This window comes from Vulpes vulpes, chromosome 8 (assembly GCF_048418805.1).
Source record: "Vulpes vulpes isolate BD-2025 chromosome 8, VulVul3, whole genome shotgun sequence".
Classification (NCBI taxonomy): domain Eukaryota; kingdom Metazoa; phylum Chordata; class Mammalia; order Carnivora; family Canidae; genus Vulpes; species Vulpes vulpes.
Window position 1 is genome coordinate 70,965,326 of NC_132787.1, and position 16,691 is coordinate 70,982,016.

The following is a 16,691-nucleotide window of genomic DNA, read 5'->3' on the forward strand; positions in this document are numbered from 1 at the left end:
TGGCCAGATTGGTAGGTTTGCACGGGGCAGCCTTGAGACCTGCCATTAGAGTCTGGCGGTAGACCTGGAGTCTCTCCTTACATTCAGCTGAGTTGTAGTCCCAGGTGGGGTGGGATAAACGGAAGGCAGCATTTATGAGGTCTGGGTTTTGAGTCGGCTGTCTGTCCCTTCCCAGGACAGACTTCCGGGCTTCCACCTGAATTCATTCTCTCTCCTCGGTGGTGAAGAGAACCTGCAAGAGCTGTTGGCAGTCATCCCAAGTAGGCTGGTGGGTAAAGAGAACAGTATCTAAAAGCCTGATTAGATCTCTCAGATTATCAGAGAACTTTGCATTTTGGGTTTTCCAATTATATAAATCACTGGTGGAGAATGGCCAATATAACATTAGCTGTTCGCCAGTCTCGTTGGGGGTCCCCATGGCACGGAGAGGAAAGGCGGTGGAGTCGGCAGGCCCTGCATTCGGAGGTGGGGCCATCCAGTGGGTCCAACCACGTGTCCCCGCTGCTGGCCCACGCACAGGGACTCCCTCCTCAGGGAGGGGTGGCGCCCCTTCTGCAGGCCCCGGTGCCTCCAATGGAGGGGAGGATGGGGGAGGGGATGCCCAGTAGGGCGGCGGGAGAATCAGGTCCTCTGGGGAGGAATCCTGGAAGACCGGCTAAAGGGGCACTTGGGGCGTACAGGCGGTCTCCTTCTCGGCTTTCCACAGTGCTAGAATTTCAGTGGGTCCTGTTTTGAGGGGTAAAAACGGTTTTAGCCAAGGAGGGGGATTCTCAAGCATGTCCTGCCAGATCAGGATGTAGGGCACCTGGTCAGAGTGGCCATCCAGTTTGTCCCTGAAGATCACGGCCTTAACCTGTAAGATAATAGGTAGGTGAAAAGTTCCTTCTCAGGGCCATCCCACATCAAAGGTTGGCCATTCTGATATGCAATAAATTTGGAATCTCTCTCTCCGTATGTCTATGCTCAGAATACGAGCTCTTTCCCTAACATCTGAGAAGTGGGAGAGCATAAGAGACAGGGGAGTGGTTTCTGTCTCCCCCATTATGTCCCCAATCCACACCAAGACACAGACAGTAAAGATGATTAACAAGGACCCAACAACACAGACAAATGTACAAACAGTTAACAAGGACATAGTGACACAGACCAACGTTCCAGTGCAACCGCAGAGACAAAACAGAAAGTAACCCAAAGGGCTGGCAGCCGGCCCTCCTTACAGATGAGGACCCCTGTCCTCCTTACAGATGAGGACTCCTGTCCTCCTACAGATGAGAACCCCATCCTCGAGACGGGGGCAAGGGACGTCTCCTCAAGACCCCTGGTCCACGGCCACCAGCGCGTCCACCTAAGCCAATGTCGACCCAATACAGATTGGAATTCCTACAGGTAAAAGTATAGTTTAGAGCTCTCAAAAAATATGCGCACAAAAGGTGGAAAAAGTTGAGTGCACTCACCACGCGTGAAACCCTCCGGATGGGGTCCTGGAGGTCTCTCGGATCCCGGACAAGCCCCCAAATATTGTGCCCAAGATCGCGAATCTGAGGAACCACCAAGGAGCCGACACCAATGCAAACACACAGGGTTTATTTACAAGCTCGAGCTTGGGTCCAAGTGTACCCGACACAGCGGAGCAGGGACTTGGACCCTGAGGTGGGTTTCAGCTGAGTTTTAAGGACTGGTCTAGGGGACCTCCAGAAGGGGTGGAGCAATTCCTCAAGTTCTGTTTACATTTTGATATGGGGTCTTCAAGGGCATTGAGCTCTGTTCTCATTCTAATAGGGGCTTCCAGCCCTTGGCTTGGGCTCTGTTTTTATTCTAATATAGGATGTTAAGCTGTGAGCTGTTTTCTTCCTGTAACTGAAGTAAGGTAAAGTTCAGCTCTTCTTCACAGGGGCCTGGGATGGCTGTACTTGTGCTAACGCTGAACTTAAAGTGGAATGGCCTTAATTTTCTTGGCCTCCACAGGTATGTTTAATGTTGGAGATAAAGTGAGAACACTGAATTTTGATGAGCAGTTTCTAGTGCCATCCCTACTCCCTGGCCAATAACTATTTCTATTACTTAAGCCTTGGCCTCATTGTAAAATGGAATAATGTTATATGGGTCAGATATCACCCAGATATCACATGACTGAAAATGAATTATAAAATGATGTTTTGTGTGCACATATGTGTGTAAGGTAAGGGACCACTGCTTATTCTCATGCATCCCTATAGCATCAGCCCCTAAGAAAATGCCTGTATCATACAAGCCATCATACAGGGCCAAGTAAATGATTTTGCACCAAATATATAAGCACATACATGGTGCCACATGCACACAAATGTGTGTGTATGTACCTGAGAAATCCAACCTCCAGAATCCCTTCTTCCAAAGATCACCTTCCTCCAGTTGATTTGGGAATTTGCATAACATCTATTTCTGGCTCATTCTCTAATGGTCAAGGTACTACATAGTCACTCTTAAAAACCGACCCCATAAAATTTGTTCTTGTATTTTTCACCACTATGACTGTGATTGCATCTGGCCCAAATTCCTGCACTAGACCAAGAATCTAATCCTATACTTGGATCCACAATGTTAGTGCTCATTAGGCTGTATTACTCTTTCAGTCTCTGTTCCAGTGGAATAGTGGAATAGTGCCAATTGAACATGGCTGAGACTGCAGAGAGCTTTTAATCTCAGCCATGCACTGTTTCTATACCCGTCATTTCCCCCACATCCGTCTTGGCCTTAATGTTGAGACTCTGTCACCAATGCCAATTTTCTTTCCCTCACAAGAAATCACCTTTGCAATACCTCCATGTTCTCTCCTGCCAGTTAACCTCAACCACCTTAGAAAAGTTCTAAGGACTTTGAATTTCTAAAAGGAAGAAATTTAGAGTTCAATTAATCACTTTACCTCACTGAGTTTTCTTGTCCTTGATTACAGGATACCTACCTTCATATCAGAGGCTAGCTCTGCAAAGGAGGGGTTATTTTAAGCCACAAAAGGTACTGTTACTCATGCATCAAACTTGAGCTGTCTAATCCCATATCCCAGGATCTTGACAATTTTACATATCACCTTTTAAGAATAAATTAGTTTACTTTCTTAAAACTCTATCTCAACCACACAGACATTACTACTACTTTTATTCTATCTCTTATCAAAATCTAATTTTATATGCCCTGGATTCCCCTTTGGAGTAACTTTATTAAGGCTCTGAGGCCTTCAGCTTCTTTTTAGGCCTCTACAATAGTTGTCTTCTATGTACGATAAATGTGTGAAATTTGACAAAGTTATTCTGGTAAAAAAAAAAAAAAAAACAAAACTATTTCTGAGGTCTAGTTAGCAGTATCTATTTTGAAGTCTTCTTAAGGAGCAAACTTAATTCCCTCTACCTACAGATTATCTTCCTGGCTCTTCTAGTTTCTCCATCTGCCTTATATCTATATGACACTTTCTTGGACATCCAAATCTGTAAAGTGCAATGGAAGTTTCCTTCACTGAGGAATGACAGATCTGCCTGATAACACTCATTCCTCAGCAGAAAAGAGTAATGGTGTCTTTTCATTTCTCATGAATGGCTCCTATTGTGACAGTGGTGGGGATGCATATGCTGCTGGTTATGGCACTGATTTTGTGACTTAGCATCAGCGCTAAGGGATTTACTTGTTTTTCAACATCAACTGAGTCCCAAGGGAGACTTCTGAACAAATTTCCCAACATAGAGTATACATTCCCTTTGTTGCTTTTCCTTGAGGAATAACTCTTTCATTGTTCATTCCACATATAATGCTATTGATTAAGCTGGGTTGATGCAGTGCTGATGAAGTGATGTTCAAAGTTCTGAGAAGTTCATTCAGAATTTGAAAGGTCAGAAAGTGGGATCCCTGGGTGGTGCAGCGGTTTAGCGCCTGCCTTTGGCCCAGGGCACGGTCCTGGAGACCCGGGATCGAATCCCACTTCGGGCTCCCTGCATGGAGCCTGCTTCTCCCTCTGCCTATGTGTCTCTGCCTCTCTCTCTCTCTGTGACTATCATAAATAAAAAAAATTTTTGAAAGGTCAGAAAATAAGTGAGTTTTCTCAAGGAAGTCTAATACCATTTGCTTCTCATTTTTCATAAAACCTAGTATTTCCATTTCAATACACACACAAATTAGAAATTAAAATAGTTTCAAAAGGTTTTTAGACAAATTCATGAACATAGATCCAGGATGTTCTATTAGGAAAACAAAGATGCTTACTGAGCAAATCCCTGATGCTGCAAAATTGACTGGGATATAGTTGCAGTCTTTCATAAGTGTTTTTGAATAAATGAGCTTCCATCTTCCAAGTACATGATACTTGGAACCCTTATCAGAGCCTTCAGATTTGTTTTTCTGTAAATGAAATATACTCTCTCCTCAGCCTATATAAAATTATATTTCTGTTTTCACTAAATGATTTTTAAAACCTTTTTTCCCCAGATTAATATCAAGTTACTCTGATGATTCCAAAATATATCCTTGTGTAATCACTCATAACTCAGCAATACTTGGCAGGGCAAGAAAACTAGAAATGGACAGACCTTTCCTCTATCTTCCAGGGAAATCAAAAGGTAGAAAGAGGTAATCAAACAACCAGGCCCCATCTCCAGAGTCTGGGGTGAGATTCAGCTATATGCATTTTTTAATAATTGCTTTTATTGAAGTATAATATATATTGAAAAAACTCAACTCATGTGTGTATCAGAATTAATCATTATTAAAAAAACAAAATTGTGTCACATGTAAAGCACACATAAAGACATAGGATATAACCAGCCCCCAAGAAATAGCTGCTCATATGCCCACTTAATCTCTACCCCACCCCCACCTTCCAAAAAAGAAACATTATCCTGAATTCTAGCAGCAAAGATTCTTTGCCTATTTTCAATTTTTTTATTATATTTTAGAGGCAGGGAGGGGAAAAGGAAGAGAGGAAAAATCTTAAGCAAGCTCCACACCCAGCATAGAGCCCCACGTGGGGTTCAGTCTCACAACCCTGAGATCATGGCCTAAGCCAAAATCAAGAGTTGGACACTTAACCGACTAAGCCACTCAGATACCCCTGCCTATTTTCAAACTTAAATTAATGGAATTAGACATTTATCCAAAATTATATATGTGAGAATCATCCTTTCTGAGTATAGCAGTACTTCATATTAATTTGTTACAATAGTGCATTGAATAAATATACCACATATATTTATTCATTCTACTGATGGCACTTGGGGTTGTTTCAAATTTAAAGCTAATATAAGCAATGCTGCTATGACCTTTTTGTATTTGTGTCTGGTGCAAAGGGGGATGCACTTCTATTGCTAACTACTTTGCAATAGAATTGCTGGGTATTATGTTTGTATTTATTCTGCTTTGTAAGTTACTGTCAAAAAGATTTCCTAAGGAGTTATACCTACCTATAGACATTCCCTCTAGCAGTATTTGAGAATTCTAGTTTTTCTGCAACCTCATCAAACCTAAGTACTATCAGCCTTTCCATTTTAACCATTCTAGTAGATGTAAGTGGTATCTTTTCTGGTTTTAATTTTCATTTTATTAAATTCTAATAGGAGTGAGCAGCTTTTCATGTTTATTGATTTGGGTATCCTATCCTATCTAATCTAAACTACCTATTCAAGTCTTTGTTCATTCTTTTCCTAGCACATTTTTTTTAAATTAATTTGTAGAAGTTCTTTAAATAAGCTCTATATAAATAGATTGTTATATCTGTTGCAAATTTTATTTTCCATTCTTGAGCTAACATTCTCAGTGGTGTCTGATTCATAAATTACTTAATTAAAAAAATTTAAAAAATAAATTAATTATAATGAAGATGGTAGTGGAGTAGGAGGACCCTAGACTGGTCTTGTGCATGGAACACAAAGAGATAACTATCAAATCATCCTAAAGACCCCCAGAGATCCGCCTGAAGACTGACAGAGCAAACTCTACAACTAAAGGGAGAGAAGAAGCCTCATCAAAGAGGGTAGGGAGGATGGAGACTTGGTTTGGGGCAGAAAGGGACCCTGGCTGCTGTGGAGAGGGAGTCAAGGTCGCAGAAGCAGAGAGAGAGCCAGAGGAGGGCACAGGGAAGGGTACCCACGGTACCCACAAGGAGAACATTTCCCCAAAGCCATTTGCTGGGAAAAAGAGAGGGCTGATTTTTATGAGTTTTTGCAGCCAGCAGAGCTTCAAGCCCAGAGTTTGAAAGGTCAGTGGGCTTGGCTGGCCTAGAGCCATCCGGGTGCTGCCCTGCTCCCGGAGAGAAGGCAGGCAAACACCTGGAGCGGGGCGTAAACCGGCATGGGAACAGCCACCTGAAGACTGTCATAGCAGAGGGCGCAGAGAGGCTTCACCCTCCTTGGAGGGGACGCAGAGAGGTAGCTCCTGGAGAGGCCCTCTGGGCTTGCAGGAGCCCGCGGGCACCAGTCTCTCCCCGCCCTCAGCAGAAGCACAGATGCACCAAAGGAGGCAGCCCTGGGCCAGCACAGGCTGCCTTACTTGCTTCCAGGAAACCCCACTTCCCCCTGCACTCTGGTGAGAATGACTTTTGAGCTCAAACTGGTCTCAGTCCCAGCGCAGCGAAACCCTCCGCCAGAAGGCCAGCGCAGGTCCCTGCCCACTTTATGTCTCAAACCCTGGAGTTTGAAAAGTTTGCAAGCTGGACTGGCCTAGAACCCGCAGGGCACTGCGCCGCTCCTGGTCAGGAAGCAGGCCAACAACCCCGGGCGCATGGCCTGGAAACAGCTTTCTGGAAAAGGCCCGGGACACTCTGTTTTTCTCAGGGTGCATTCCTGAGAGGCAGCGGGTGGGGAGCCTGCTCTCTGGGCACAAGGAGGTGATCAAGACCATAGTACTCCGCTGCCCTGGGGCAGGAAGCAGGACAGGGAGGACTGGGGCTGCCTTAACCTGCTGAAGCCAAGTCCCACACCCTTGTCCAGGGGTGCTGCCCTTCTGTCAAGCTTGCTTCAGTCCCAGTGGGGCAGGCCCCTGGCCCAGATGAGCCAGCATGAGCACCCGCACAGACCGCATCCCCTGCCTAGAGAGTTCTGCGCCACCACAGTGCTAGCACCAGGAGGGTCAGGAACCATTTCACAAACAGAGCAGAGCACACCTAGTTCAAACTCGCCACACTCAGGCAGGGACCAAACACTGTGCACATGCAGCCAGGAGAGCCTCTGCAGGTGACAGGCCCGAAGGCCAGAGCAGCCAAACCACAGTAGCAGAGGGCATGCAGCACACACCAAAGATGCTCACTCAAGTGCTAGACACTGGGCACCACTACCCTCTTCTTCATAAAGACATTCTCTGCAGAGTGGAAAGCAGCTGGACTTTCCTTGCACCCGAAGAAGGCAGAAACTTAGACAAAAATGCCAAGACCAAGGAATTCATCCCAAATGAAAGAACAAGATCAAGTCATGGTCAGAGATTTAAGCTTGACAGATAAAAGTAGCAGGCCTGATGGAGAATTTAAAGCAACAATCCTAAGGATGCTCACTGGGATTAAGAAAAGGTTGGAGGATTTCAGGGAGGCCCTTACCACAGGGTTAAAAGAGTTTAAAAACAAAAGTTAGAAATGAAAAATATAATAACTGAGGTGGGAAACAGGCTTGATGCAATGAACATGAGGATGGAAGGAGCAGATCTCTCCACAGACAATTGGCAAGCCAGAAGGGAGGGCATGATTTTTCAACATGCTGAATGGGAAGAAAACTCTGATCGCAAATGGTAAGAATTTAATTTTTTTATGGGTGAGTAATATTCCATTGTCTATATATACCACATTTTCTTTATCCATTCATCTGTCGACAGACATCTGGGCTCCTTCCACAGTTTGGCTATTGTGGGCAGTGCTACTATGAACACTGGGGTGCAGGTGCCCCTTCTGATCACTATATTTGTATCCTTTGGGTAAAAACCTAGTAGAGCAGTTGCTGGCTCATAGGGTAGCTCAATTTTTCACTTTTGGGAGAACCTCCATATTGTTTTCCACACAAATGTGGAAATTAAGAAACAAAACAGAGGATCATAAAGAAAGGAGGGAAACATATAGTAAAATGAAAACAGAGAGGGAGACAAACCACAAGAGACTTAACTGAGTCAGGAAACAAACTGAGTGTTGCTAGAGGGGAGGTCGGTGGGGGGATGGGATAGCTAGGTGATGGTCACTAAGGAGGGTACTTGATAGAATGAGCACTGGGTATTATATGCAACTGATGAATCACTGAACTCTACCTCTGAAACTAATAATAGACTATATGTTATTGAATATAAATTTTTAAAAATAAAGAATGAGAAATACCCTGTAATCAAGAAGGCTCTACTGAGTAAGGGAACCATTTAGAACCCAAGGAGAGCAAAAGTTTCCCAAACAAGCACTAAAGGAGTTTGTGACTACTACACCAGATCTTAATTATTATTGTCAAATGGATTTCTTGTAAGATGTCATTTCCCATTCTATTCTTTTTTGGATGGCAATTATTATATACAATGCCATCTTTTTCTGTTTTGTAGGATCTACTTATTTTTCTGTTACCTAATAAAATTTTTCTCTATATATATTTAAAAAAATTATGGTGAAGCCCAAAATATCAATATTTCCTTTCTTGATTGGTTGCTTTCTGTGTCCTATTTATTAAATACTTTTCTACCTGAAGTTCATAAAGATAATCATGTGTTATCTTTTTTAATTTTCATTGGTTTTATGTTCACATTTAGATCTACAATCTATCTGGAGTTCATTTTTTAGTATGATCTGTGGTAGCATTCAAACTCATTTTTCTCCATATGGGTGTTCAGTTCAGCTAGCAGTATTTATTGCAAAGACTATTTCTTTCCCTGATGATCTGCTGTCACATTTTAACCATATCCATGTGTTCAAATGTGTGAATATATGTTTATAAACTCACTCTGTCCCATGATTTTTTTTGTATAAACTCACTCTGTCCCATGATTTTTTTTGTTTCAACTTTATAACCTACTATTGTACTTATAATATCCCTAATATTACTGTCTTAAGAACTATTTATAGCTTTGGGGCCCCTAGGTGGCTCAGTCAGTTAAGCATCTGACTTTTAGTTTCAGCTCAGGCCATTATCTCAGAATCATGGTATGGAGGCCGAGAAAATTAAGGCCATTCCACTTTAAGTTCAGGGTTAGCACAAGTACAGCCATCCCAGGCCCCTGTGAGTAAGAGCTGAAATTTACATTACTTCAGTTACAGGAAAAAAAAAAAACAGTTTACAGTTTAGTGTCCTAGAAAGTCCCATATTAGAATAATAACAGAGCCCAAGCCAAGGGCAGGAAGCCCCATATTAGAATAAGAACAGAGCTCAATGCCCTTGAAAGCCCCATATTAGAATGTAAACAGAACTTGAGAAATTCCTCCACCCTTTTTGGAGGTCCCCTAAACCAACCCATAAAACTCAGCTGAAACCCACCTCGAGGTCCAAGTCCCTGCTCCACTGTGTCGGGTACTCTTGGACCCAAGCTCGAGCTTGTAAATAAACCCTCGTGTGTTTGCATCAGTGTCCGCTCCTTGGTGGTTTCTCGGAATCACAATCTTGGGCACAACAGTGGGATTGATCATTGGGCTCAGCAAGAAGTCTGGTTCTTTCTTTCCTTCTGCTCCTCTCCCTGCTCCTGTTTTCACTGTCTCTTTCCTCTCAGACAAATAAATAAAATATTAAAAATAAAAAACCTGTACCATTATAATTACTCACTACCTGATAGTATAATTCCACCAGTTTTGTTCTTCAAAATTTTCCTGAACTAACCTTGGACCAATGCACTCCATTTGCATTCTAGAATTCTTTTGCCAATCTCCACCTTTCCCACATATTTGAACTTTGCTTGTGATTTCATTGAATCTGTGGATAAGTTGATTGGAAAATTACACCCTTACAATATTAAGTCTTTTGAACCATAAACATATTCTATTTATTTAGGTCTTATTTAATTTCTTTTAGCAATGTTTGCAATATTATATGCAGAAAATTTACACATACTTTTTAGAATTATTCTAGTTATTAGAGACTACTATGAATGGCATAACTTGTAAAAAGTGACCTCTTAGCTTCCTGTATTAATTCTAACCATTTATTTTATGATTTCTTTCCTGTTTTATACATACAATGTCATTTGTATATAATGATAGTTTTATTTCTTCTTAATCTTTTTAACATTTGTTTCCTTGTTTTACTGCTTTTCTTAAAATACTCAGAATCCATGAGTACGGGCAATGAAAACAGCTACTCTTCCCACTTTCTAGAGCACAGAAAGAGTTCACATTTCACAAGTGAATACATTAATAGCTGTATAGTAGCCCCCCCCCCCCCCCAGCCGCCCTATCTATGGGGCATATGTTCCAAGATTCCTAGTGGATGCCTGAAACTGTGGATAGAACTGGAGCCTATGTATACTATGTTTTTTTTCCTGTACATACATACCTATGATAAAGTTTAACTTATAAATCAGGACAGTTAAAAGATTAACAATAATAATTAATAATTACAACAATATGCTGCAGTAAAAGTTATGTGAATGTGGTCTCTCTCTCAAAATACCTTACTGTATTGTGCTCACCCTTCTTATTTGTGATGATGTGAAATAATAAACCACCTATGTGATGAGATGAAGTGAGGTAAATGACTTAGGCATTGTGACATAGCCTGTGGCTATTGTTGACTTTGTGACCTTAAGTCCAAAGGAAGATCATCTGCTTCCAGACCACAGTTGACCAAGAGTAATTAAACCATGGAAAGCAAAAGAGCAGAGAAGAGGTGGCATTGGGGCGGGGGGGGGGGGGGGGGGGGGGGAGGGCAGCAGAATACTGTGCTCTGTTTAGTGATATTTGGGTTACCTATTTGCTATGCATTTTAGTGATATATGAGTGAAATGCTGTGTTTAGTTATACCTAGTGTATCTGCTACTTTGGTCAGTGATAGAAGAGGGGGGGTTGTTAAGTTAATAGATAAGTGTGTGTGGCACCGTGTTTAATAATATTATGTGAGACACTGTGTTTAGTGTTGCACTGAGCTTGTGCTAATCTGTTTGATGACATATGTTGGAACCCTTGGACTCAGTGGTAGATAGTGGACTGCTGTGATAGTGGTATATGTGTCACCATACATATGTGTGAGATAGTCTCTTCAATGATGCCTAGTGTGGGTGGTATACCTTTAGAGAACTGTCTGCTACTGTGTTTACTTATATATGTGTGGGGAATTGTGTTTCTTGGTGTGCATGCTGCTGTGTTTAGTGATATATTTGTGCAAAACATATAGAGTGCCTATTTTTGGTAATACTTTGTTTAGTGATATATTTGTGAGCTACTGTGCTTGATATGTACTACTGTTTCTGGTAGATGTGTGAGACTGTGTGTAGCAGTGCATGGTGTATGGGCTACTATGTTTGACTACATAGAAGCAAAATACTGTGCATATATGCCTGGTGTTTGCTACTGTGTTCAGTGATATGTGTGAGCTAATGCATTTATTAGTGCCTGGTATGCTTGCTGTTTTGTTTAGTGATATATGTGAGAGACACTGTTTAAGGATCACAACTGTGTTTGCTCCTGCATTTAGTAATATTGTTTGAGATACTGTGTTTTGTGAAGATTCATGCTTGTGCTACTCTAGGTAGTGAATTATATGTAAGGCCTTGGGTTCAGTGGTGTGTGTGTTAGTATGTTTAGTGATACATGTGTGACACACTGTGTTCCATGCTGCTTGTGTATGTGCTACTCTGTTTAGTGTTACATGTGTGAGAGATCATGCTTAGTGGTGTCTAATATCTTTACTACTATGTTTAGTGATATATGCACAAGACACTGTTTCCAGATAAAATGTAAGTGTTTCAATGTATTTAGTAATATTTGTATAAAACACATTGTTTGGTGGTGCCTGGTGTGTGTGCTTTTGTGGTTACTGATCAGTGAGTGTGTTAGTGGTCTGTGGTATGTTTTTACTGTATTTAAGAATATATGTGTATTACATTGCGTTTAATTGTGAGGTATTTGAGACTGTGTTCAGGTATTTTATGTGTGAAACACTTGGTTTGTGTTATGTGGAGCATATTATAATGCATTTAATGTGTGTGCAGTAGGAATTTTTATTAGCATGTATGTGAGACACCTGGCTTAAAGGTATGTGGTGTGCATGATAATGTATTTAGTGATGTGTATTTGAGGTAGTAGATTTTTTAATATTGATTAGGTAGTATTGGTTGATGATGTTGTTGAGTAACTATATCTTTGATGATTTGCTATCAAGTTTTTTCATCAATTATTGATAGAGCATTGTTGAAGTCTCCAAATATGATCATGGATTTGTCTATTTCTCTTTCCAGTTTTTAGTTTTTATTTCATATATTTTGCAGCTATATTGTTTGATACACACATTTAAGGTTGATGATGTCTTCTTGAGGATTGACCTCTTGTATCATTATATGGTAATGGTAATTTTCATTGGTAACATGGTAATTTCTCAGGTAATTTTCTTTGCTCTGTAGTCTAATTTAGCTGATGTTAATATAGCCATGCTTGCTTTTTGTTATTAATGTTTACATGACATATCTTTTTTCCATCCTGTAATGAGTTGAATGGTGTTCCCCAAAAAGATATGCCCATGACCTAAAAGCTGAATGTGACCATATTTGGAAAAAGAGTCTTTGCAGATGTAATGAAGTTAAGGGTATTGAGATGAGGTCATCCTAAATTTTGTGGATGTACCCTAAATCAAATGACAAGTGTCTTTATATCAGACAGAAGAGAAAAAGGAGAAGGACATGTGAAGACAGAGATTAGAGGTATGTCCCCTCAAACCAGGGAATACCTGGAGCCATTAGAAGCTAGAAGAAGCAAGGCAGGATTCTTCTCTAGAGACTTAGGAGAGAGAAGAGTTCTCCCAATATCTGGATTTCAGATTTCTGGCCTCCAAAATAAGTCAATAAATTTCTTCTTTTAAGCTGCCCAGTTTATTGGAACTTATTACAGCAGCTGTAGGAATCTAATATGTGTCCTTTTACATTCAACTTGCCTGTACCTTTATATTTGAAGTAAGTTTCTTGTCGACATCAAGACATCACATAGGCGGGCCATTTTTTTTCCCCAGTTCTCACTTTAATCTCTGTATCTTAATTGTTGTATTTAGACCTTTACATTTAAGGTAATCATTAATAGGTTGGGGTTTAAATCTTTTTATTGTTTTTTCTTTGTTCTTTTTTATATTGATCCTTTTTCTTTTTAGTTACTTCACCTGAGTTTCTTGAATATATTTAGCACTACATTTATTTTATATACAGTGCTTTTGTAGAGCTACTTTAGTAGTTGCTTGGGTTTATATTACATATCTATAACTTATCAAAGTATATTTATGTCATCTTTTAACAGTTCAAGTGAAGTACAGAAACTCTACCTCGTTTTACATCCCTTAACTTCTCTGTTTATAGTATAATTGTGTTAAATATTTCTTCTTTATATATTTAGAAATATATCTGACAGGTATTATATTTTCCCTTTATTATCAAACATAAATTAGAAAGCCCAAATGCAAAAGAAAGTCTATTGTTTTTATCCATGTTTTTGTCATGTCCCTTATTCCTTGATGATGTTCCAAGATTCCTTTTTTATTGCTTTCTTTCAGTGTAGATAACTTCCTTTAGCCATTCTTTCAGAGTAAGCCTACTAATAACTAATTCCCTTAGTTTTCCTTCATCTGATTATATCCTTCTCACCCTCTTCCTAAATGTTACTTTTGCTGGTTATAGGATACTGAGTTGACAGGGTTTTTTTTTTTCAACATTTGAAAAATGTTTAGCATTTGTTTTTTGATGATAAATCTACCATTAGAAATCTTTGTTTTTTCTTATATGTAAAGTATTTTTCTCTGACTGAATCAAGATTTTTTTTTTGTTTTTAGTTTTCAAAAGTTTGACTATAATGTACCTTGGTGTGAATTTATTTGGGTTTCTTCTCTTTGGGGTTCACTCAGCTTTCTGAATCTGTATTTATGACTTGCCAAATTAAGAAAAATTTCAACCATTATTTATTTGAGTACTTTTCCAGTGCTTCTCTCTTTATCCTCTCCTTCAGGACTTTGATGCCATAAATATTAGATCTTTTGTTACACAAATCTGGGAGGCTTTGTTTTTTTTCCTCCTCTTTTCATTCCATTTTTTTTTCAAATTGAGTAATTTCTTTCATTCTATCTTTCATTCATGGATTTTGTGTGTTCTTCTTTTATTCTTCTGCTGAGACCATCCATTGAGATTTTTATTTTAGATGTTCAGAGCAGAGCTTTGGAACCTGCCTTCTCAGAGCAGAACTCCTAGTCTTAAAGATACACTTCTGGGTTAACTGTGGTAATATTGTGACTTAACATCAGTTAGGATCCAGACAGATTTTCTGCAGCATTATCCAATGTCCACATAGGGCCTTTTCAAACCCAGTACTAATACCTCTTTCCCCTCCACTCCTTTCATATGAACCAACATCCCTGACACTAAGTTAAACCAATAATTGATCTCTGAATTGACTTGAGTCCACTGGTTCTAACAACATTGATAAAATGAGAATCTCTGAATAAGGCAGAAGAAAGATGAGGAATATCAGAAAATATAGCTTCATCAGAACTAGCAAGCCATTTTATGGAGGATGTCAAAAGATAAGTCAGGAATGGTGACTAATAGTAGGTATTTTATCAGGACTTGACAGAGAAAATGGCATTTTAGGAAGATATAAAACACTATTTCTGATATGCCTAATTACATCTGGGGAGGAACTTTGAACACAGAATGTTACAGACTCAGTACTAATTTCACATTGGAACCGCATCTTTTTTCTGAGATGATCACCAGATAGTTTACAAATCTGAAATTTCCCAGTGGATAGCAATTCTTATAAAATCCTTTCTCCACAGGTTAACAGTGAGAAAAATAACCTTCTTCTTCCAAATGGAGGGTATATATATCTAGATAGAAAGTTAGACAGATAGATAATAGATTGACAGATAGATAGATTTCACATATCTATGTATGAAAATAAAAATAAGAAATCCAGTTTTCTCTTATTTACTCAGTTATGGCATTTGCTTAGAGTGCATGTAATTTATTTACTCAATAAATGATGCATTTGACACCTTCCAGGCAGGGTCATTTTTCAGCTGTCTTGTCTAATAATTTCTAATTTTTGATCTGCTTCTGTGTGTTCAGAGCTCTAACTGGTCAAGTTAATGCTGTTCTGGGTCATTTATTTACAAAACAAGCCCTGTTCATAGATTAATCATTTAGTTACCTGAGACCATTGATCTCTCCACTAGTTTATAGATTTCAGTGCTACACTAAGATCTTTTCCTTCTTTGCTGTTGGTATCTCCCTCCCAGACAATTCTTTCTCCTTTTAGTTTCTTACTTTCACAATATTTATTATATCTCTTCCTCTCTTCACATTCAGATAAAACAATCCTTCCTTTAGGTATCTTCTTCCTTTCCTAGGACCTACCTTAGAACAAGAGATGTCAAAATCTATTCTAATTTCAAATGAAAGAAAGAGTTAAGTGAATCTAAATTCTATTTTAAAACTACATTAAAATTTTTAGAAATACATGTGGATTTAGAGAGGGACCATAAAGAAAAGTGGTAAAGGAAGGATGGTACTTACTTATACTTCCTGGGGACATAATGGATCAGCCCTTTGCTAGCAACTTTACTTATATTATTTTATTTAATTTTAACAGGAAATTGGGTTAAAATGTGGAAACAGAGGTTCAAAGTCCTTATTTATTCTCTCCCAAACCATACTGTTAGTAAAACTGGTATGATGATGGCTACTAGAATTAAATATAAACAATTAAGTTTCCAGCACCCTGATAACATGCATAATATTGGTTAAAACACTATTTCACTTCTTTGGGCCTTATTTTCCTCAGCTATAAAATCAGATTTGAATATGACATGACTTCCTTCTCAGTAGTGCTTTAAGTATAATGAGATGCATATATTTTATCTCAGTTTTGGATAGTTTCCCAAAAGGATGAGCATAAAGTAATATAGGAAACATTCTCATATTCAGAAAGTATGGGCTTGACATACCATGCAAGATTTGCAAAAAAGGTAACAAAAGACTGGGTTTTTTTTTATAACCCTTAGTTCTATATTCATCTCATAGAATTGTTGAAGGAACTTAGAACAAGGATATCTTTGGGAAAATTTGCAATGCTGTGGCATAATATCCTCTCCTCTAGGAAATGGGAATGGGCACTTCTCTCTTCCATCAAAGTCAAGGTGAAAACCTTCAGTGGAACACACTAGACCTTGAGCTGTGAACCCTGAAGTCCCCAGGACTGAGGGACGCTAAATATGAAGGACTATCCCTGGCTACCTGCACTTGTGGCAGCATAAAAAAAAAAAAAAAAAAAAAAAAAAGATCTGCACTGGGAACTGATGACATTCCTGGAGTTTATTGGAGAAAAGATAGAAAATCTTTGAGCCAAACACTCCTTAGGTTTCCTGAAGCCAACCTAAATACATTGTTCAAAAGAGGTTCTTGTAATGAATCTGATAGAGAGTTAAGGAGAAAAACTACTGCTTGAAAAACTATGTGTGAGTTTTCAGGCCCAACCATAGGCAATTACAAAGGCTTTACCTGGAAGGACTCACAGAGGAAAGCTGGCCTCCCCATACCAGATT

At 39.5% G+C, this 16,691-nt stretch overlaps 1 pseudogene; it reads left to right on the forward strand.

Annotated features, from left to right (window-relative positions):
• The first annotated feature begins 369 nt into the window (after nt 1-369).
• The window catches only part of LOC112916882 (cytokine receptor-like factor 3 pseudogene), a 171,257-nt pseudogene continuing 154,935 nt past the window's right edge, over nt 370-16,691 (forward strand).